This window comes from Anas acuta, chromosome 2, assembly GCF_963932015.1.
Source record: "Anas acuta chromosome 2, bAnaAcu1.1, whole genome shotgun sequence".
Classification (NCBI taxonomy): domain Eukaryota; kingdom Metazoa; phylum Chordata; class Aves; order Anseriformes; family Anatidae; genus Anas; species Anas acuta.
In genome coordinates this window covers 37835641-37860724 of record NC_088980.1, presented here as the reverse complement: position 1 = coordinate 37860724, position 25084 = coordinate 37835641, and the positions used below count along the sequence as shown (strand labels likewise).

General features: G+C 35.7%; 1 protein-coding gene across 6 annotated transcripts in view; it reads left to right on the top strand.

Moving 5' to 3' along the window:
* Nucleotides 1-25084, top strand: part of TBC1D5 (TBC1 domain family member 5) — a 317841-nt gene that overhangs the window by 11063 nt on the left and 281694 nt on the right. For 4 of the 6 annotated variants that reach the window (XM_068674320.1, XM_068674325.1, XM_068674322.1 and 1 more), the window contains one exon: nt 16458-16519. The exons of the other annotated variants lie outside the window; for them this stretch is intronic. The gene's annotated coding sequence lies outside the window, so the exon portion shown is untranslated. The remainder of the gene's footprint in view (nt 1-16457; nt 16520-25084) is intronic. 6 annotated transcript variants of the gene reach the window in all.

Sequence of the window (25084 nt, the reverse complement as noted above, 5' to 3'; positions counted from 1 at the left end):
AGTCCTGAGCTACTTTGCAATGATTTCATCATTGAAAAGGATCCGGAACTGACAGCAGTAAATGAACTGCCAGTTGACTTGAGACTAATTCCTGTCTGCAGTTAAGAATTTTGCTTGGTGAAATGTTACGGTTATGCCAATTTTATTGTTGTTCATTTTGCTTAGCTTTAAAGGAGCCAAAATAAGTGTCAAAGGCAGAAATCTGTTCTAGCAGCTAGTAATGGGTTTCTAATGATTCAGTGCTGTGTCTGTCTGCAGCATCTACTGAGGGTACTGTGGCTTTCTGTGCAGTCCCTTTTGATATGCTAACCTCTTACTTGTAACTCTTGAGCTGCATTTTTGCACTTTCCCTGTCTTGACAGAATGTTTCAAAATATTTTCACTTCTATTTGATATTTGCGTTTTCCGAGGCTGAAGCTATGTTCTGCTGTCAATTCTGCTCAAAACCTGTGCTGCCATTATGGTATATTGACTTGAGGACACGAGTAAAGGGTGGCAGACAGTGAAATGGAACTGAAATGCAAGCAGGCCTTCTAATCACATATACATGTAAACAAATGGAAGAACGTTTAATGATGTCTGTCATCTTGCATAGGTAAAAGAGAAGATCTTTCCACCCTAGACCTTTGCTTTGATCCCCTCCTGTCAGAGCTCGAGCCCTGCCATCCAGCTTCTTAGTGTTTCTGAAGGCTGTCTTACAGGCAGAGCTCCAAGTTCAACTGCTTGTGTAAACTCATCATCTCTGACACGTGGTCATGGACTTCACAGGATGATGCATGGGGTATTCCTGCATCCATGGGCATATATGTTACAACAGTGTTTGAAGGACTGGTGATTTTATTAATATTATAAGGAAAACAAAGAAACAAAACCCAAACCTCACCCAGACTCCATCTATCCTCAGCCAACCTGGTCTCTGGAGGAGATTTTCACTGTGGCCTCACTAAGAAAAGAGATCGGGCATGAGGTCTGGAATAGCTGCCCCTTGTTAGCAACTCGGTTGCACCTTGGTGGTGGAATGGCAGAGATCTATCTTCTCTGGGTCTAGAGGGAATGACTGTGGTGAGGTGAGATTAAAGCTATGCTTTAATTTTTATGCCCAATTAAACTTTCATTTGAAATGCCCTTGTGTAATAACAGGGTGGGCTGGGGGAGTGACTGGTGACCACGTGGGGTTTCTCAATCTCTGCTGCCTTATAAACCTTGTCAGACTGCACCAAGTGACATTTAGTAGGCAGTATAAAAAGGAAATGTCTGTCACCAAAAGTAAGCAAATAAAACCCAACGTTGTACTGAACGTTGAATGGCTGCATCTGAATGGTTAGAGTCTGCTGACTGGGTGCAGTGAAGCCTGAGGTAATCAGCTCTGCCATTCTTAAACCACTTTTTTATTTGTTTGTTTTGTTTTGCTGGATGTCGTCCGATCACGTTCATCTCTTAATTGAATTCTTTTTTTTCTCTGATTTTTCTCCTTACACATCTGATCCTCACAATTTTTTGTATTCTCTAAGGCTTGTATGAGGCCAAGTGATAATGATTTTCTGACTATGAAAGACAAGACTTTACTTGGTCTTTAATTGAAAAGTTCGTGCACGGTATCGTGCATCTTTGAGCCTTCAACAGTTGTGGACCATGACATATATGCTTGTGTCACCAAGTCTGTCTTGGTTCTGACATTCATGAAATGAGGTCTTGAAGTACCACCTGTTCACTTAATTCTCTAATGAACAAAAAAGGTGATTTTTTAAAATTTACATCTCTTCGTCTTTTTCATTATACTATAGGAGGTACAGGGAGATTGTTGGTGTCTAGTCAATGTAAAAGGTGCTGTGAATATGTATAAAGTAGTTCGGAATTCTAGATTAGATGCATAAGCCTTAAATATACACATGGTATTTTAAACAAATTATGTCTTCTCTTTCAATGAATCTTGATCCTAAGAGTGTATCCAGAGCATTCTGGCCAGAAAACAGCTGCCATTCCTAGAACAGTATCAGAATGTGCAAAAACAAGAGGGGGGAAAAAGGCGAGAATAACTATTCTGTGATAACGCACCATGGGGGCTTTCTTCGACACACCTGTAGTGCTGACTTAGTCTGCCTTAAATGAGAAGTATCTGATGGACTGTATTTACTAAAAGTCATCTGGTCAGCATCGCTAGCCTCAGTGACTGGTTTGTGCATTAAGGCAATGTTATGGCAGATGGACTTTTATTAGAGCAAGTGAAGCGGTTCATTCTCAGTGTCAGACCACGAGAACACAACAAAGTTTTGAAATATGCAGGAGTAAAAGTGAATTAGATTTGGATTTATTAAAAACTTCTACTCTTCCTTAGTTTTAGTTCTCTAGCTCACTCACTTGATGTGGTTTACAGGCAGTGAACTGAGGATTTTTGTTCTAGGATTCTCTGTAGTCCAGCATGTGGAATAAAGGAGGATGAATGGCTAACCAGGGTTATTGAGTGTTGACCCAGTCTAATAAGTAAACATACAACTATCTTGGTAAACCTTGGATGATGTAATCTTCATGGTATCTTGTGTGCCTAGAAAATCCAACTGGAGCAGGCTTCTTTTGAAGTTGAAAATCGCATGAAATTTGTATTCATTGTGCACCTCTTTTGATCCTGGAGGTAATACCTCATAATCAAAAAAGTTAAAGAACATTAAGATTACACTGTCTGAGCTGATGTATTTTACATTAGTAAAAGTACAGGAGTTTGGGAAGCACACTGTATAAAACTCACATGGGCATTATTCCTGCTGTTTATGTTTGACTTGGCTTTGCGTTTAGATTTTGAGCTTTAACTGATTTAATTATTTAAGCTATCTTCTTTTTGTGATAAGTGTTACACTCTTTGAGGAAATTTAAGATTAAAATGAAATGAATATTTGTCATTGTAAGCACTCCAGACAAGTAGCCCATAAATAGTAAATAAAATAACACCCTTTCTTTCTGGCCAGCATATAATTTTGTGAAAGTAGTTTACTCTGAGGTATTGTATGTGTAACTGTACAATACTGAAAACAGCTTTAATAGTAGTAGGGAGAATTACTTCAGTGCAGTTTATTTTTTAAAACATAATTAATTACAGCATATATTCTTTGTCTTTTTCTAGAATTTTAGAAGATTTCTGTTGTTGCGTGTTGCTGTTCTGAAGGCATTTGCCACTGTTAAGGAAATTAATTGATCTGATGGTTCAGAGGAAGTTTCTTTTGGTCGCCCATGTTTTTGCTGTACGTCTAACCATACATAACCATATGCTTCTGGATGCCTGCTGAGTAAGCACTTAGTTCCCGAAGTCAAATGTTGAACTCCTAGGCTTCTGGCAGCTTAATGTTTATTCTGGGAAACAAAATTGGTCAGTACCCATGAATCAGGAGCAGCTTCTCTGTTGACTTCTGTGATGGAAAAATCTTCAGCTAAACAAGCTTGAACTGAGCAGTATAATTATAAGCAAGATAAATTTACTGGAAGTGAGAGGTGGGAAGAAGAGGGTATGCACCAGTCAGTTAAGTTCAACTTTTTTCTGTCCATTGTTTGTACCTCTGTTTCTATTCATTTTTTTTTTTCTGCTGTTACTTTTCTATATTGGTTATGATGCCTGCAGTATGCTCATGTTACTTCACTTGATCTGGGTTAAAATTTTATTTCAAACAAGGTCATATCTAAATAGTAACCATTGAATCTGGTTTTTAATGAGCAGCAACAGAAAGCTTATAAATATACTGTAAAATTACACTGAAGATACACTGAAAATGGTTTAGCTAATGTAGGATTTTTTTCTTCTTAAACTATTGTTTTGAGTTGTTTATGAAGTAAGTATAGGCAGAATTACGTAGGCCAGTAGAGGCAATGCTGAGAATCAGGAGTTGGGAAGGATAAATAAGGATAACTTTTAAACAGAAAATATGGATGTTTTTAATTACCTTTATTTTGAATTAAGACCATAAAATCATGTATGTTAAGCATGCGTTAATCTTCTAGTGGGATGAGTTTTAGATCCAGATCTGTGTCAAGTCTTGAAAGTAGCACTCCAATTTCCTTGGGAATAATAACATATGGATACCTTGGAGTTCAGCTAATGAACAAATCTGAACAATTGTTCAAATTATACAGTGTAAGAAAAATTTGGTGAAAAGTTAGTTAAAGCTTTACATTACCTATTTAATAAGTCTTGGTCCTGGAATTTAGGTGACAGTAGGAAAAATAAGATTAGTCAGGAAAACCAGGCTTATAGTTGTTTTGGGTCTGGGTCATAGACATCTGCCTTGCTAAAGCAAGCGTGATTAAAAATCCCAGAAGCTTACAACATCAAAAAATTCATTGTGTGAAAAAAGCTCAGGGATTCCTTATTGTTGGCTGCAGTTCTGTGTTTGGCTTTGAAGAAACTGACTTGTTTTATAGTTTTAGTCAAAGATCAACACAATCATTTGAGCCTTGACTTTCTCTTCCATGTGTCTGACAGTGCTGGCGGCGTTTTCTTCTGTCAGGCTTTTGTTGTTCAAGATCAACTCTTTGGCTCCCTGACACTGTAATGAGAAGTAAACAAGCCCTATTTCTTTGAGACAATTTGTAGTACGTTTCCAGTGGATTCTGAGTTTAACAGTATTGGTCTAATAGTTATTAAATCATACAGCTTTAGTGAGCTTCGTTGCTCTACTTGTAGTTGCATTGGGGGAAAATGAGTATCACAGCCCCGTATGGAGGAGTACATTTTCACACCAGATAATACCAGCTTCTGCCATCTGCTGTTACCTCTCTGCTTGCTGTAGGATACTGCCTCCTTTGTCCTCCTCATCCATAACAGCTACTTAACAGCCATTTATTTTGGATGTCCTGCTGGGCCTTTTTTTTGCTGATAAGAGCGTTAGGTAGTTGCAGGTTCCCGTGTACTTTCAATTAAACATTAATAAAGAAAGGGATAGTAGATCTCTTACTCCATACACCCATCTCTTGTCTACTTTCACCACCCTTCCAAGAATATTTGAGCTTTTTTTTTTTTTTCTTTTGCTCAATTTTTATGCTACTGGTTTCTTAATTTTCCTATCCGTCAGCATGTGTTACTACATTCTCATTCAGAGGCATTTGTTCTCATACATGGGGCTTAAAAATACGTGTCTGTCATACATATGGTATAGGTACCCAGCAAGGTTTAGAAGATAGGATGTTGCTGAGAAGCCTATGTTTAAATTTCGCATGCTGCCTGTGATTAGAGAACATTGCAATGGTGAGAATAGAGAACATAATGGATTCCCTTAAGAGTCAACATTTAGGGGAATTGATCCTGTCTAGCAGGTATATAAACATCTGAGGCTTCCTACATCAGTGATTTAAAAAGAAGACAGGATAGTATGTCTCCAAGAACCTTTAATGCAAAAGTTTTTGTTTTTGTTTTAAATTCTATTGGTTTCTATTCCATGTTCTAATCAAAGAAGCTTTATTTTCATTTGCTTCTCAGTAAATGCTTTAGAGTCACCAAATAATTTATTGTGCATTGATGACAATTTCAGCAGGCCTGGAAGTAAAAAGAATTAAAGGAAAGTTATGTTGGCATACGTTTAAGGAAATTTGCCTCTTGTGTTTCAAAATGAATATGGGGTAAGTTGAAGCATTATTTCCATGATTTTTCAGTGCTTTCACGCAGTCATAATTAATGTTAATTTCTCTCGTTAACAAGTGAAATGACGTACTCAGATTGGAGCATAGGTTCCGTGCCTGCTTACGGCAGTTTTGGTTAGCCTTCACTTAGGTTTTGTTGTTAAATTTGTACAAGAAAGTAAACTATTTAGCATGAGGAAAAGATGAACCCTTTCCCATGCTTCTCAAGATTAATATGTTGGAGTGAATCTTGGGTAAATCAGCAGGGTATGTTCCTTGACTGAGGTTTTGTGAACAATTCCATGCCAACATACATTATCCACTCAATGATCAAAAGGTAAGGTAGGAAAAAAAACTCAGATGGTTTGGAAATGCTAAATTGCCAAAACTCTTGCAGGACTGAATAAAGGTGCCATTGTTAAGGACTTTTTTTTTTTTTTTTAGTTACTACCTGAGGGGCTAGAGCACTCCAAAGGGCCATGGAAAAAACAGATTTAACAAAGTCCTTGCAACAGAGAACTATCTTGTACCCCTTAGACTACTGCTGGAAATGTGGGGTATGATATGCATGTCTGTCCTGTCTAATATGGTTTTCTGTTGCAGATATGAGAAATTCACTGAGGCTAAAAATGGAATACAAGGAACCCACATGCTGGGTGATTATCTTGATCATCACGGGAAAGAATAAATCTCAGTGTTTCCCTGACAATGCACATTTGATACAACGTGAAGCAGAGACAAGAGTGAGAGCAAATGGCTGCTCTCAAGCAGTGAAGGGACTGGTTCCTCCACGTTATGTGAATCCTCAAACCACGTACACCTTAGTGCAAGGGGTTCTCTTTGATTGCAAGCTTCTGTTATAGATTGAATAACGAGTATCGTGGTCATGGACAAGTGTTGATTAAACTAGAGAGTAACAAAAGTTGCATTCCTGTGGTAATTGAAACTATAGGAAAGTGTAATACATAGTTCATTAAACAGATTTGTTAATAATTAACCAAAGTAAAGGAAAAATGCATCTTATATATGTAGTTGAATTAGCATTAAAATGTATTGGTATGGATATATTTTGTTAATCATCAATTACTAAAAGTAGCTCTGTATTCACAGAAGATTCTGTATGGGAAATAGTGAGGGTCCTGATGTAGAGGTGACGCGATTAAAGGAGTTTTTATGTAGTTGGAAATAGTTGTTTTGTTGGTTTCAGCTCCTGGGGGAATCAGGAATACCTAATCTGTAATGCCTAAAGAAGAAAAAATAACAGCTTTTCCTTCCCTGTGTAGAAATCACATGCACAGGTGCTAGTCTCTGAAGGTTTTCACCCACCTTAAATCCAACATGTTCAGTCTTTTTCCTCTTTTAGTAAAAGAGCATACATGCTTTTGTATCTGGTTCCATTAATGAATTACTAGACTTGGCTCAAACTTTGTCATATTACATTTAGAGAAGAAATGAGTGCAGTAGTGCTCCATCATGTAAAATACTCATTTACCTGATTTTTTTATTTAAAGTGAAGTAAACAATGAATGTGTACAAAATAAATCAACTGAGTCTTTGTCTAAAATAACAGAATGTGAATTTTTCAATTTTCAAACATAATTCAAGGATGTAATCTAATACAGGCATCATGTTCTTGTTAACTCAGTAGTTAATATCTTAACATGAATTCTGTATTCCTTCAAGTACTTTATATAGCATAGTATATTGCTATGTAACATACTAACAAGGATTGCTATTAGTGGTCATTATCTTCTGAATATTCTGAAATCTTTACAGTCATCTTTTCCAATGTCCTTTGTGTTGGGATAGTGTTAATTAAAAAAAAAATACCACTGATTTAGGTAACTTGTCTTCTGAGAAATAATATGGCAGGCTTTTAGAAAAATGATGCCAGTATTTAAATTTCTTCTAGTTGAATCTTTCCTGCTTGTTCTACTGTCTTGTAGTATGTTGGCAAAATTACAGTGTTTTGAATGATTCATTCTTTTTTTTTTTTCATGCAATGCAATACCGTATAAGGTATTCATTGACCTTCTAATTTGTTTGAGTAACTTTCAGGACATAGCAATTTCTGGTGTGTACTTTTTTTTTTTTTTTTCCAGACTAGGTATTTCTGTCCTCTCATATTTAATGGTAATTTTTAGTGATTTTTACTTCACTAACAACATATTTTACTGTAAATCTAATGAGCTGCTTGCAGGTTTAAGGATATTTTTAAAAAATAAAGGGTTACCAGTCTCACTCTAGTGGATAAACCAACTTCTTTTGTACATTATTTCCTAACATAGGTGGTTATTTTATTGATGAATATGGAAGAAATGTATAGTCCAGTGCTTTGTTCCATTCCTCTAATTTACGACACCAGTAATAATGGATGATGAATGAGATATCCAAAACATTAATAAATTATCTTAAGAGGTATACTAAATCAAAGAGGAGGAGACTAAGGAATAATCTTATATAATGCCTCCAAGAAAAGTAAGTTAATTCCAGAGTCGTTTATTCAGCGATATGCAAAAACCCAGAGAAATTTGTTGAAATTGAACTGCTATAGTTAGGATGATGTTCGTACAACTCAGCATTGCAAATGTGCTATTCTTGACGTTTGGATCTCCAACTTCAGGTGGCAAGCAATGGAAAATGCACAGAATAAAATCAACATTTAAACTTAAAGAACGAGTTTAAGCATGTTTAAAATAAAACCCAGCAATTTTGTTCTGCGTTGGTGATGCTTATGTCCTCTTCCCTACATTAATCTATCCACTAACACAGTTGAAATTTGCAGCACTTTTCTGCTGTGGTTTGCATTCACTAACTTGACTCTGTGTGAAATGTTTACTTGTTCTACAAGAAGCTGCACACCCTTTTTCTTTTTTCTGTTTATTATCATCAAAGTTTCTTTCTGTCCAATTGCATGCCACAAGTAATAGTTCTTCCAGTGACACTGGCTGTCTCCTAAGTAGTCTGTGCATGTCAGAAGAGACATTTGGCTGCTCACACAGTATTTGTGTCACTTTGTTGTAAGCGGGGAGCATCAAGGTGTAGCAGGTCAGTTTTATGCAAGCAAACTATTGCTATTCTTATTAATCTGTTTTTTGTTAACGTTTTTAAGTGCAGTGAAATTATTGTAAAAATGCAGTGAGGTGTAGTGTCACTGGTGTTGGTAGAAATAAAACGTGGCGGTTGTGTAAGGGTTTCCATTTCACAGACTGGCAATTTTGAGAGTCTATAAATATGGCATTTGGCTGGTTTAAGTTGATGCCTGTGTGCGCTTAGATTCTTCTATTAGATTATATTGTCATCACCACAAACAATGGTTCTTTCCTCCACCTTCTGTTCTCCTCTTTAGTATTTTCTTTCCATGCCTTGCACCTTCACTAGGGTTTGCATGGCCATATGGAACTGATCCATCTTATAAATTATATATTTCTTTTTTGTTAGGGTTATACAATGAGTTATGAAAAGGTTACAGGTTTTTGGTAATATCATAAAGATGGTGTTTTCTACATCAGTGACAATTGAAAATCCTTATCCTTGATGATTTCTAAGCAATTTGGAGCACCTTTGGATGCAGATAGGTAAAGCGTGGAAAGTAGAAATGAAATGTAGGGACACCCGATGTAGTCTTCTGATGGAGTTGTGCCAAATCTGTGAGACAATTGACGTTCAGTGATATTTCTCCTATGAAGACAGGCTGAGAGAGCTGAGGGTGCTCAGCCTAAAGAAGAGAAGGCTCCAGGGTGACTCTATTGCAGCTTTTCAATACTTAAACGGGGCTTATAAAAAAGATAGCAACTTTTTGCTCAGTCATATGATGACAGGACAAGGGGGAATGGTTTAAAACTAAAAGAGGGGAGATTCAGATTAGAGGTTAGGAGGAAATTCTGGACTCAGAGAGTGGTGAGGCACTGGAACAGGCTGCCCAGAGAAACTGTAGATGCCCCATCCCTAGAGGTGTTCAAGGCCAGATTTTTGTGAGGCCCTGAGCAACCTGATGTAGTGGATGGCATCCCTGTATGTGGCAGGGACTAGTTGTATGTGGCTGGAGCTAGATGATATGTAAGGTCATTTCCAACCCAAGACGTTCTGTGGTTATGTGATTCAGATGAGACTTTTTTCCTCTTGCAAACAGCTTCTTGGTACTCAACCATAAGCCAGGCTGTATCTGTTTGAGTTCATGTAGGTCTTCGTTTTTTGCCCTTTTCTTCTTCACCTTGCTTTTAAGAACCTTGATATTTTTCTCAAATTCTGTAATTTTTAGTCCAGTCCTATAAAATATATTGTATTTTTCTCTAAACAGTAGTGTCTGATGTTTTGCTCTTCTAAGATCTGAAATCATAAATAACTGGTTACAAAATGAGTTCAGCCAGCGTCCCAACCTCAGTTTCTTACAGCTTCTTCTGAAACAAAAGGAAAATGGAAAGTGATGATTTGACATCCCAAGTTTCCAAGGACTTGATATCCCTTGGCCTAATGTAGTTTTATACTAAAATGAGTAATATTTTTCTAGTTGCACTAAATTTACCTACCTAGTTGTGTTAAACTTAGTATCCATTTACAAGCTTATTTTCTACTTGTAAAATAGTGCATATTAAAAATAGTACATAGAAACATCTTCCCATGCAACAGAGACAGTATACTAAATGGTTTCCTATACTTCACTGATCTCCATTCCATTTCTTTGACTAAGATTATACAATGGTAGTTGGATGTCACTTGTGTAGAGCTTCTGGATTTTTTTTCTCCAGTTCTCTTTTTCTTGATCACCTTAAGTTTCTGTGATCCAAAATGACTGTAGTGGTCTGGATGTTGGCATGATTATCACTGAACTGAACTCATAATGACCTCTGCTTACCTTCCATTTGAACATTTTCTAGGTGTTGTTTTCTCATTTTCCCTCATTTCCCAGAATGCATTTTATTGGTCTTCTTTCTACCCATGGCCTTAATTTTACCCCTAACCCTGGAATTTATTGTAATCTCAGTTGTAATGTAAAAGTTGTCATCAGACGCTGTCACCAGTTTGCTTTCTACTTTGTTTCCTCCTGTTTTTTATTAAATACACTGAATAGTTAGTCAGTGCTGCTTCTAATCATTGAGCCTTTTTATGATGAGCAATTAACATACTTTTTTCTTTTTTTTTTTTTTCCCAAACAATAAGTTGTAAACAACAGGATTTTACTATTTTCTTATTTTTCCCCCTTAATCCAAGTTCTGGCATCTTGTGAAAATATTGATGTTAATTATAACTTAAACGAATATGCTGCGTTTGTGAGTCAGACTAGGACTGCTTTGGCTCAGGAAGCCCATACTGACACAGTTGTTAAATTTTCCTTGTTTTCCTCTGTAGCTGATACAACTAGGTTTGTAATTTTTAACACTGTCAGTTTAAAGAAAAGCAGTGGACACTAATCATTTTTGGAAACTAGGAATTACATCTATTTCTGAGTTTATTAGATCTTTACACAAGACGTATATATATCTAACATAGATTTTAATTTAAGCGTATTTGTCATAGCTTTTATTTTCTACTGTTTTATTCTGGTCATTTATATTGAAGTTTCACATATAACTTTAAGATCTTTGCTTCACCTTTCTGTTTATTGTAAGGTCTGCCTTGTCTACAAGTATAAACTTCACAGCCAGTCTTCAAGGTGGAGGATGTCTTCTAGTACTGGATTGTACAAAAAGAATCCAGGGGCTTTCTGCTTTGATAGTTGTAGCGGTAGTGGGAGACTGGTTAGGGTGGGATGGATTTCAGCTTTCTGCAGCCCCTAAGCATTTTCATTACATTCAGCATGAAATCAAGGTCCTTTTAACACGAAGAAGGTGTTTCCCAATAAGAGAAAGACTAAAGATAATTTATTTGCTTTATCAGCATTTGCCACAACACCAGACTTGAGATTAAGGAAAATAGCCATTAAGACAGCAACAGAATCCTATCATATATTTAATACCCATCTCATTATTTTCAGGCTGTAATTAAGAAATTAATTTCTCTTAAAAATCAGAAATGTTCACTATACAGTATTTTGGCGGTTAATGTGCTTGTTCATGAACACAGCTTTAAGTTTCTTCTGTCTGTGAGACCATAGCAGGAACTTGAATCAGCATTATATATCCGAGGTGAATGCTATAATATGTCCATGCTGCTTTCTGTTCTGGGGAATGTATCTCAAAATAGATAAATTTCACTTGAAATTGATTAGAGCAGAGAGCCAAAAAGAGATTGGTAGCAGAACTTGAAGTATACGATGCTCATTTAAATGGAAGATGAATAGACTCCACTCCTCGTTCAGTTATTTATATAAAAGAGAAAGATTCTGCATGTTGCAGTAATTAAAATGTCAGTATCAGAATTAAAATCTACTAAGAAAGGGATGTAGAAGCCCTTCCTTGACCAAAATTGGAGCCATAGCCTTTAGTCCAACAGGGGTTAAGGCCTAAATTGTGGAATAAGACATGATCAGATCCTTCTAAGAGTAAGTTGTAATATCCACTCTATTCTATGTGAATATCTTGAAAGCACAGCCACCATCAGTTGTGTAAGGTAATGATTACATACTGCATAAACTTATGCAGTAGTCCTTCGTGTGCAGACTTGTGCAATTTGTAATTCTGTATTTGATGCTTGAATAAATATGGCATCTGAAGTTAAAATTCAACTGGAAAGAATCATTTGCAGCTGTGTAAAAAAAAATAATAACCAATTCACTAATACGTTTTGAGATGGCAACAGAAGAATGCTTTGGCCTTAAAACATTACTGCAGAAAGCACATTACTTGAGAAATAAGGATCTCAAATTTAAGGTTGTACTGTCATATACGTGGCATTTCTGGGCGTATTAGAATCAAGAAGTACATGATTAAGTTTCTTTGCTACTTTGAGATTCTTCCCTCTTTTTCAATATGTAAATATGAAATAACTGTAAATTAAGTCTGTGTCCAGTCCATTTATTCACACTATACATGTAATTGTTTCATCATTTCTAATTAATAGAGAATTGTTTCAATAGTGTAGCAATTGCAGTTTTCAACACAACAGAACAGTGTCTTTAGGTGAAAAATCAGTATTTGCTATCAAAAGAAAGATCCCATAGTTGGGAATAGCTCCATATAAATGTATTGTGAAGAAGTCTGTGATAAATACTGCAAATCGATCTAAGGAAGGGTTAATTGTGAAAACTGATACAAGTTTTATTTTCTTATAAATCAAGAGGTTGGTAAAATGTATGCTTACAGTTGATCATTAGAATACAAAACTATCTGTTAAAATCAATTAACATGCATATCTGATGACTGATTGTATAAATATGAAAGTCAAATAATTGTAATCGTTAACCATGGCTTCGGGTCATACGAGTTGTCAGCTCAAAAAAACTAGAGGAGAAAATGGTTGATTTGCATATATTTAATGTGGCATGCTGTACATGTGGGAATTTGAGATAAACCTTTCCTAGTAATCTGCTTGTTTTTATCTAAAAATCAGCTAGGAAATGTGGATTGTGACAGCCAAATGAGCTATGTATTGTGTTGATAGCAGTTGGTTCACTAGTTTGGTGTTTAACATTGTACTATATGTTTTAATATGTTAAAATTGTTATTTTACTAAGAGACATAAGAAGCTGATTTAAAAAGTTTTCAAAAAATATTCAATGTTCTTACTAGGAACATACTCAAAGCTATCCCGTAACTGCTTGTAAGACTGTGTTACCTTTACAGTTTTTAGACTTAATGTGTATCATGAGCACTTTGTTACTTTTTATGTTAAAAGAAAAATCAGTAAGATAATAGAGATAGAGTGAAAATTTTTAATGATGTACGGTACTGAGTCACAAAAGTATCTTCTTGTGTAAAGTTGTCCAAACAGATCATTTTGTATTTAATAGATTAATTGTAATAACTAGAGGGAAGGGAGTGTGGCAGAGGAATGAGGCTGCTGGCATGGAAAAGATTTACATGTTATTTATTTCCTGAATTTAATAATCCATTAAAGTAAATTTTTTTCATGAATAATGCAAAATATTTTATATAACTTTTAACTATTCAAAGAATCCTTCAAGTATGAGTCAGAATATAATGGTCAGTACCTCGCCATACCTGTAATTTTGTTAAGTGCATCTGTCTAGTCTTTCTCTGTTCCCATGTGTCTACACCTGAACATGAAGGAAAAATACATAAATAAATCTCATGTCCTAAATTTTAAAATTTCGCAGTAATCGCTTCCTAAAATTTTGTTTCATTAGCAAGTATTTTGTGAGTTCCCAAAGGGAAGAGCAATCAATATCTGATCTCAGTTCATGTTGTTTATACAAGCAAACTAGGAAACTTAATGTTAATGGCAGTGTTGAAAGGTGGAGGATAGCAGATGATTTTATTACTCAGTGCTATTTATTATATTATTATAAATAAAGTGAGCTTTTTTATAACTTTGCTGTTGTAAATATTTGATTTTTTTTTTCTTGGGTGTATGATACAAACCAGTTCCTTGCATTGCGGAACCCAAATCAGCTTCAGTGCCAGCAATGTGGTCTCCCTCTTGCAGCAGTTGGCTTCTCAGCCTAGGCAAAGTACAGAACTCACACAATTATTCTATTTCTGGTTTACATCCTTGGTCTGTAAGATACAAATGAATTTTGCTTTAGCCTTCCACTGAGCAGTGTTTTGCATGCTCTGTTAAGTAAAGGCACTTCTATTATGTTTGGAGGTTGGGGAGAAGAGGACCAGCGGGCAGAACAGGGGCAAGGAATCGCATTCAGTTTCTGTCCTTACCTCTTGTGGGAAATGGAATTTGCATTTGATTGCAATAGAGGGATGTGGCTCTATCTCAGGTCATGGGTTGTTATACCTTCTCTCTGAGGTGTCCTGTCTTTAAGCGTTTGTTTGAGCAGAACATGAAGACCCTTTAACTCAGGCAAAAACTTGTTACGTGAGGAGGTCAGGTCAAGAACCATACATTAAAAACCCAAATTAAACATGAAACTAATTGAAAACTAAGCAAATCTTTAGAGGGGGGAAAAAATGTGTTTTTCAGACATCAGTGACTGTAATTACAGTTTTAGCTTTACTGTAACTCATTAGTGAGAAATCAGTTTGCTACCAAAGGCTGCCAATTTGCCTTCTGAATGAAGCTGATCTGTGCCTTAGTGGTACTTCCTGCAGGAAATTTCAGCCTGGAGTAATCTCAGGATCGCTGCTGAGCCATTGTGTGCCCCAGTAATCCTGAAAATCTTTTAATGTGTGGAGGAATATACTACTTTTTCAACAATCTATTACTTAAAAAGATGGGGATTTAGGACATGTTGGATGTGTGCCGGGACTGGATGGGATTTGCAGGCATGGGGTGGAAAGGAATTGCCATACTTAAATAGAAATCTGGAAATCTGGGAAGTAAAAGAGAATACATTCATGTTTGTCCCACTTCAGGAAAAAAGATATTTATATATATTGTGAGAAAAATGTGTCTGAGATTGCTTAAAATACAGAAGTTTTTTTGTACTCTTGTGTTTTGGGGTTTGCAATGTTATTAGCTCAAAGGGGAGGTATGCTTTTTCATGATGACTATATTTAGCCAGGAGGAATAGTCTTTTTTAAAGCAAATTGAAATGAGTGTATGAGAGCGTGAAATTATCAGCAGCACTGGTGCACATTTACATTACTTCTACATACTCTTTTGAATGACCACACAACAGAACAAGTACTTCATTTCCACTGTGTTGATTTTTCTTGACAAAACATGGCAGTCTATCCAAAGGAGGGTGTTTAGCCAAGATAAATATAAAATTTATGATTAAGCAAAGTGTTTCCTTATTATAATCCCTAAAGAGAATTTGAGACTTGTTAAATATAATGTGCCCAGGTAGTTTTAAGAGTAAATTATCCTTTATGCTTTTAAATGCTGAAATACAGCAACAGCATCAACCATTAGAGATTTTACCAGCAGAAACAGCACTGCTGACTGATTTCCTTTGAACCAGCTAGCAAGAAATGATGTGTGTATACCATATATTGTTGTTTGTTAACCTCAGATTTAACATATTCATTCAGTTTTACTGGCCTGTACAGAGATTAAGAATCCAGGTCAGTGGCATGGCTTACAAAACTGTGTTACTTCCTTGTAATGTGTGGTATGGAAGGAAGCAAATAAACCTTTTCAAGAGAAAGGATAAAAATTGATAATGTGATTACATTTCTGGCACATTTATTTAAATGTTGTATTTACAGAATACCACTTTGCTATATATATGTATATAACCATGCATACATACATATATATGTACCATATGTATATGGACATACATACATATGTACCGTGTATATATATACACAGTATATATATGTATTTAACCATAGTGACCGTCAGTAGTATTCATTACCATAAGTGGAGAGTGAAACCTGGTTTGGGAGATGGATGGATTTTGACCTTTGTGGTGTCGGCACTGGCTTTGGAGTGCAGGGCTCTAATTAAATGGTGAAGGCACTGAGATAGTGGAGAGTAAACGGGCTCACTGTATTCTTTCAAGGACTATGAACTTCCAAAATCAAGGATAACATTAGATGTCAGCCAAGTATTTTGTCCTTCTCATGGTTTGTCTTTACATCTGAATTAGTGCCAGTTTGCACAGATTGTGTGTCAGCTTAAATACAAGAAACAGGACTCAGTCTGCTTGAACTCGTTCCACCAAAGACTTCTGAAAACTTTAGGTAGTCTGCAAACTGTAATGGTTGTTTCACATTAAGTTGCTTTGTAGAATTATAAAACAGCTTTTCTTGTGCTTTCAAATAAAATGTTGTCATCCACTAATGAATGAGATACCATCTGTAATAATTAAGGTTATTCTACTTGTTTTCCCCCTGCAGCAAAACTTCTGAAGGTTTGCAGAAGATAGTAAGAGAACCACCAAGAAGGCTATTGCAGTATTGTAAGTACTGCGCCCAGGAAAAAAAAAGCAACTTGAATTAAGAATGTTGTAAAGAGATTTTCATTTTTTTTGGGGGGGGGGGGGAAATGACTACATAAAGGGACTACACGTAAAATACAGAGCAGGATGTATTGTAGCAATCATGTTAATAATTTACAAGGAAAAAACTGCACTCTTGTAAAATCTAAAATTGTATCCTTGTGCAGTGTAATCAGGAATTTACCAATAGCAGTGAAAACTATTTCTTTATCCACCAAAGATTGATCTAGTTTATATACATTTGTTTATTTAAAACTATCAGAATTTAGAAAATCATTGTAGTTTTGTAGGTTTGTCATTTGTTTTAGTGACTTATTGTTTAGGTTATTTTGCAGAATTATTTATTTGCTGATTTATTTATGTATTTCATTATTTATTTATTTGATTATTTAGTAAATTATTTATCTGATGAATTATTAATACATCTTCATGACATGCTTTAAATTATTTATAACTTAATTTTGAGTTTATTGCTTTTCGACGCTGCATTGTTACTGACTAGTTTTGATTTTTTTTTCTTGGTTCTTGAAAATTAAAGTACTAGCTCTAAGGCAAAAGTATATTCTTTGCAGAATCCATAGATGGTTTTCAATGAAGCAATTTACCATGTAGATACTAATTTTGTTTAGCTTTGTATTGCTTAATATCACTTTTCTACTTACTTAGCTTTTGCTTGTATTATTTCATAGATGTGTCAAGATCAAATGGGTGACCTTTAAGGAGCAAAGATAAATGTTTGCCATAAAATGTGTAGAAACAGAGTTGTTCTGTTTTCCCATTATTAAGTACTCTTTAATTATTCTCAAAGTTAACTTGAGATATTTTTGCCCAGACAGAATGGATGCTTTTTAAATGAGCCTCTTGATATTTGAACTAAAACATTTAACTTCTAATAAGAAAATAATATAATCACATTAATATCTTATATAGAGACTTGCTTCTCATGGCAGGGGTTTAAAGATATGGGGAGTGATGATGATATCTTTAGGCACATGCAGAAGAAGATATGTATCGAGGGGGCAGGTGGGGAAGAGTAGGCTTTTTTTTTTTTTTGACCCTGAGTGCTTTTTGCATGCATAGGAATTTATAAACTCCTAAAATTTAGGATTTCTGTGCTGTTGTGTGTAAACTGCTGTCAGATACTGTGTTCACAAAGAATCATTCTTTGTGCACATGTTCAGTTGTGAAGCCTGGTTTTGCCTTGCTTTCTTTTGGCAGCTAAAAAGGCCTGAGATGTCATCATTTTCTCTGAAGATGCTTGAGTAAATGTATTAAAACAGAATAAGGGGCAATTTCAGCCTGCGTATATGAGCACTGGCTCTATGGAGTTTAAAACAGGCGCCTCAGATCAGAACTGGGCTTGGAGTAAATGGTAATGATGTGTTTTTTCAGGAACTGTGAGCCTCTTACACCTGAAGTTACCTGTTCAACCCAGTTCCCACTGACTACCTCTTTGGGCAGCCTGAAACCACCTTGTAGGAAAGCGCAGTGACTGGCAGCCCTGTTTCATAGTGCTGGAAGAGCTGTAATGAAGTGGGCAAAGAAGTAGTTCCTGTGGAAAGGAGCTGTGTGCACAACATGGCCTTTATTCTGTGTTTGGTACTTGAAATGAATTACTATATACTTTAAAGTTTTAACACAGCTTGGAAAGGCTGCATTGTACATTTCAAGTTTCAATGCTGTTGAAATACAGTAGAAATGGCCTCTGTAGACAGGTTTCACTATAGAACTTAAATTATGCATGTGTATATCCAAATTCCTTATTTTGAAATATTGAATGTATGAATATTTAATTTGTATCTTGCTCTAGTATCTTCATATGCTTGCCTTAAAGGAAGCTGTTTCCTTTGATTTATGTACATGGATAAAAATGTGTGTACAGTATGTATCAATGGTTTTTCTCTCTACAGTGTTAGATGAACAGCTTTAGATAATGAAAGCTAGTGATTTTTACTCTGCAGCTTGCTACGGTTGTATAAAACGTAAATTTGTCATATTTGTTCTATTAATCTTACTTGAATTTCAAATTCATTTGCTTTCCAGAAATATTTTTGTAATTACATATGTTAAGAAAAGTCAAGTGTATTAGAGATCTTAATGATGCAGTGGTTTTGGTCTGTATGCAGTAACAAAGCCCTGAATATTGTCATTATTTGGGGCAGAGTTCCAATGTGAAATTTGCATTTCTCCTTATTTGAATGTTTTGACTGAAGCTGAGAACTCCAAGGGAGTTCCTGAACGTATACTACTAGTTTGTGACATGCTGTATGAAATTTTGTGCAGTCACTCTTATTTCGTTGTGTAAATGAGGTCTTATTGTTCAATAAGCCCCATTATAAGTAATTACAAAGGTAAGTGCTGTCAATGTGTTCTGCCACCGGTTTCTCAGAGTATGAAACACTTCCTGAAATACGTGTTACTACTGTTAGAGGGTAATATAACGCAGCTTCTGTTTTGGCACTGAAAATAGCTACTTTATAATGATGACAAGTGAAAGTACAGCCAAAGGTCACATTAAACAAGAGGTTTCTTTAACACCTCACCCGTCTTCTGGATATGGTATGAAAATAGCTTTTTTTCCTCTACACCACAGTATTTTTAAAAAGAAGTTATCTTAAAATTATTTTTATGACTTTTATATTACTTCATGTTTTAAGAGATGGACTGTGGGCTTCTAGCATGCTGACTACGATGCTATATATGTGTTTGAAATTAGCTTAAATTTTGGGTGCAGTTAGGAGCTATAACTAGAATTTCAGCCTACTACATTTTCTGTTTTGCAAATTTGCTTAAAGGCATCACTGAGTTTTCAAAAAATAACTATTAATGTTCAAAGTGATATTTATTATGATGTTGCAGGTCTCACTATTATTTTTTTAACATATTTTTAAGAAGACAAATGATTTTGCAATTTTCAGGGAAAAAAATCTGTTCAGAAATAGAAAAAAGAGTGAACCCATCCATGTTGACTGACAGTTTCTTAGCTCTGTTTTAAAGAGATCCTGCAAGTAATGCAAAAGGATAATTTCGGCTCTATGCTCAATCAGTTCCTTGTCTTACACTGAAACGGCCAACTGGGGTGCTAAAAAAAAAAAAGCATAATTTTAAAAATGTGAATAGTCATGTCGTAGATCATGAAAATGAAGCTGGCCTGTTTCACTGAGGTTGCCGAACATCTAGGAGATTCTGGTTGGGGAGCCTAAATCTGGTGTGTTATTGATAGGTGTATTTCTGTTCTAATCTAACTCCATAGAAATCGCAGAAGCCATATTAAGCTCTTCTTCAATTTATTCCATACAGATAAAAGAATTTACATCTCGTGAGTCATATATTTCCTGTTGTATCTTTAATATATCCATTTTTAGTATTTTTCTTGCTTCTCTCCTCTATTGGTATGCTTAGAGAGTCTGTGTGTAGGAGCTTGTTATTTCACCCGTGAGGCAAGGAGGAGTTCAAATCAATAGCAGTGTGTTGTTGACACTAAATGATGTTTCTTCTTGCCACAATAAGACTTGATTTTGTCATCCTAATGACGATAGCATGCTTCACAGAATAGGGATCAGCACTCTCCAGCTCTCACAAGTAGTAAAAAATAGTCCTTTCCTTTGAAGGAAATACTGGAGAAATACTCTAGTATTTGTAACCAAACATACAGTAGCTTTGTAAAACGAATATTCACATTCTGTTTCACTTTGTGGGAGGACTGCTTTGCAATGCATTGTGGAAATCTGCAGTTAAGGATGTAGGGCTGATCAGATTTGACAGTATGAAGGTATGTTGTTTAAAAAAGAAAGAACATGCATTATGTAAAATAAAAGTTCAGGTGAAATGTGGATCATAGTAAGACCTCGGCATAAAAAAAAAAATAAAAAATCTGTATGTTCCTTAGAAAAGTCTTTTCTGTACTGTTCAGAAAGAGAATGTCTGTGGGAGGATAAAGGAAGCCAGGAAGAAGTTGCCTCAGTAGGTCCAGTACTGCACTCTATGGCATGGTCTCAAAGTAGTGAGCAGTTGTTCTCAGCTTGAACTAAGGAGCTCGCAGGGAGATGAGAGCTCTAAAAGGACGTGGATTTGAAAGGAAATAGTGTAGCCATTTGAAGCAATATCATAATGATAAGAACTTAAGGATGTAATATTGGTAGCAGTAGTGGTTTTTTGAGAAGCACAGGCTCTTTTGTGTTGGACATCTGTGAGCAATAGCAGAGATGAATCATCCGATTATATTATTAAAATACCCTGCTCTTTACATATTTCTACATTCATACAAGTGTCTTTCACTGTACGGTAGATGATTTTTTGTTTTTTTTGTTTCTTTTTTAATCTGAAAGAACATTAGAGATAGTATGGCTGCATGGTTAAACACTTACATAGTAAATTGTGAAGTTTAGCTTGACTGTCGAACCCCAGCAGCCTGTTCTGTGAAAGCTTTTCAATAGAAAGTAGCCTTATTGCTAGTTACGTACATGCATCTTTTCTATTTACACTTCTTCATTCTTTTATCTTTTTATGCAAAACATGGGTTCTATAGTTTTCATAATATAAGTTGTATTATCGTATTTTGGGATTTTGTTATCTCCCCTTATGCTTATCTCATTTTTTCTCTATGATTTTCGTAAGGCCACCTGGCATTAGGTCATCCTATCTGATGTTTTTTCTGGAGAGGAAATGCCTCTTATTCTGCAGGGAGTGAAAAAAATCATCATAAGACTTACAGGAACTGTTTATATTTCAGTAGTGCTAGTAAAAATTGAATAAACTTTAGACAGCCTTCTGGGTTTTTTTTTGAATGCACGTTAACAGCAGGAAATGAGTAGTATCCAAAAGACGACAACTGGCAAGTTCAGAATTAGAGATGGCTGAGTTTATCCACATCAAAGGCAGAAGGTTTTTGATGAGTCTTTCTCACTGAAATATGCCTTAATAAATCAAGTAAAGTCTGTATCAGGAACACTTTGCTAGCTTATTTACACTAGCAACACACTTCTACCTCAGATGCAACTTCCTTGCAAAGCGGTAGTCAGAATAGTTTAGTCCTGTTTAAGCATCTCTGTCTTCATTCTGTCCTCAGCACTGAAAGAACCAAAAAATACATTTTGTAGATATAACTTCTTCTTATTTGCATAAAGTTAGCACACACGTGGAGCACCGCTAGCATACTCTGTCCTGACGTGTAGGTAAAGATTTGTACCAGAAAGAGCCTCTGACATCATGTCAACAATACAGTGAAGTTGCAAGAAGGTCAGTGAAAGAGGCTGTGCTTGTGGGATGACTTGTCTCTACTGAAACCTGTTTTCACTTTCAGCTGAAATTCGAATCTTGTAAACATTTGAGTGTAACTTACAACAAGCTGATGGTGGCCCTGAAGTTGATGAATATAGCATATTACAGCATTTATATTTCGTAAACACCAATTTTAGACTATTTTCTTTATCTTGGGGTCTTGTATTTGACATAAAATCGTACTTGGATTTGATATTGCTTGCTCTGTTGTAAGGATCAACACACGTTAAAAACGTCCCATAAAGTGGTTGTAAAAAGAGCAGTAATATCAAACATGAGAAGCTTTGCTAGTCTTGTTTTTTCTTGCTGCTCTTTAGTTTGTTTCTCTCTTTTTTTTTTCAGCCATGTTTCAGTTGACCAGAGCTTTCAAAAACCCTAAGCATCCGAGATTGTCCCGTTTTGTCATACTCATGTCAATTCTAACATTTGAATAACAAATCATGAGCTCTTTAATACTGAAAAACTTAACTTTTGTACCGTAAAGCTTAACATGGATTTCATGTGATTTATGGATTCAGGTAAACAAGTAATTCTTTTGGAACTACAGTATCTATTAGTAGACTGAAGCTATTGTGTATGGGTAATCTAGTAACTTAATGTATAAGCTTTTCATTGAAGTTTCTCCTAATATGCAGCCAACAAGTGAAATTTTTGCTATTATTTAACTAGATAAATTTACTTTTCTCTGTTTCATAGAATCATAGAATCATAGAATATCCCGAGTCGGAAGGGACCCACAAGGGTCATCGAGTCCAACTCCTGGCACCACACACGTCAACCCAGAAATTCAAACCATGTGACTAAGTGCATAGTCCTAATGCTTCTTAAACTCTGACAGGCTTGGTGCAATGACTACTCCCCTGGGGAGACTGTTCCAGTGTGTGACAACCCTCTCAGTGAAGAACCTCTTCCTGATGTCCAGCCTGAACCTTTCCTGCCGCAGCTTGACACCATTCCTGTGGGTCCTGTCACTGGTCACTTTCTGACTTTTATGTCATCTTCTTTTCATTACAATCCATTTTGTTCTAAGTTGACTAGAAACATGGCATTTGTATACAGCTTAACAGCCTGTACATGTACAGAACTGTTTTTGTGCTATGCAACTCTTCACCATGGCATATCTAAGCTATCTCTTTTTAATGGATTGAAAACATAAGGCACATTATAAGTTGAAACATCTTACTTCCAAATTTACAAAGTAGTTATCTTTAAACAATTTTCTATTTGCTTTGCTATGCCTAGTTGTTCTTAATAAATACCTGCACTATCTGGGAGTGAAAGTGAAAGCAGTTTGGGACTGAGAAGTCTATTTTGGTAACAACTTGAAAGAACGTATTTTGTTTGTCTAAAAGCACCTAAAATGTACAGTACTACTCTTAAGACTCTTAGAGAGGCACTTGTAGTGGGTGCATGTGCATGCAATACATTCTTAAAACAACTAGTAAAACTAAAGGCACATCTGAAAGCATATTGTGCATTTTCAGTGAAACATATTTTGAATAAGTAGCTAATCTATTGAGTAGAGTTGTCCATGCATTCTAAAGATACTTTTTTCTGTGCTCAGACAAATCGAGATAGTAATCATTTATAATTTCTTGCCTCCATGAAAAGAAGTGATGAATAATATGATTGGAAGGAATGCATGAGTCATGAAATGGGGAGCTGGGCAATCACAGAAAAATTCACTTTAAAAACTCCCTTCTGCTTACCAGGATTTGTGATGTGAGTTCAGTTTTCTGTAACATAATCCAGAGATTTACTATGGTAGAGATTGTAGCAATTGGATGGATGAACAACTCTGGAAGTCACTTCTAATATTGTTTGGTGGGTTATAATATAAAGGAGTCTTTTAACTCTTAGCTAAAAGTCATTGTGGATATAAGGCTGATCAGGGAAGACTTTCTCCTCTGACCCCCTTGTGAATGTGAAAATAAAATATCTTAAAATATGCTGCAGTTAATATTGAGTGAATGTAGACCCTCCGGTCCCAACAGTATCTGCACTATTATAAAATAGCTTTTAAGACCTCTTAAAATATTAATAACTTGGTAGAGCACTTCAGAAGTTCTTACCTCTACTTCATATTTAAATCTGTGTAGTTAGTCAACATTCGTACTCTCTTTGTTAGTTCCAAAACTACACACAAAAGAGAATAAAAACAAGTACTGAAACTAAATAAATGACTCAATTTGCCATAGCTCCACCCAAAAAAAAAATCCATCTGGTTTTCCACTGTTTTCCCATACTAAAATCATCAAGCACGTGCTATAAGAATTGTCCTGGTCGAGTCCTGCACCATCTCTGTGTCCCAAGCAAGACTTGCATAGGCAGCTGTTCTCCCTGCAGTGACCTGGGCTAGGCAGCCTAGCATCTGTCTCTGTTTTCTATTCAGTGATCCACGCCAGATTTCTTCAAAGCCTATTGCTGATATTTTCGTTGCGGTCACTCATGTTAATGTCTTTTACATGCTTCAGCTAATTTTTGAAAGATCCCTTCCCTTTTTCTGTCCTGAGTCATTCAGATTCAGATGAATACAAAGAGGTGATTTTTAAAATTCCTGGCTTGTGCTGAGCATAGGATCGTTTGGGTTTTCTTGCTTTAAAGCATGTGTCAGCACTATAGGAAAAGAGCAAATTAGATTTGCCTTCCAAAGAAAAGCTCCGTTTTGTCTTTTGGTCTTACAAAGAATCTTGATCACAAACTGAGATAATTACATTCATTTAACTTGGTGAGAGTCAAGGTGAAGCTGTTGGTGGAGGCTCGGGACATGCCAGAGTTCAGAAGTGTGCAGAAACTAAAAGGGAGATATTTTGCTCTGTGCATTGTGTGAAAAATGCAAAACACCCTAAATGAGAATAAAAATCTATTAACGATATAAACCTTAATCAATAAGATTAAGCTGTCCTCTGAAAGGCATTAGTGCTGAACAGTTAAATGCAACATAGCGAAGTGTAAGTTCTTTACTTTCGTAGAGATACAACTCAGCTTTCACAATTGTTGCCAATGGAAATTATGGAAAATCTTTTAGAATGCTAAATGCTTTTCAGTAAAAACAAATGCAAGTGGTTTTTTTTGTTTGTTTATTTTATTTTCATAAGACATTCAAATATTTGAGTGAGACAGAGGTTTTGGGGTCTTTGCACTTTTTTTTATAGTGACTGTATTTTAGGAAAGGCTATGTAGCCTGCTTTCATTCTGCAATTTTAAGAATTCATTTGACAACTCCAAAATTATTTATGAGGGCAG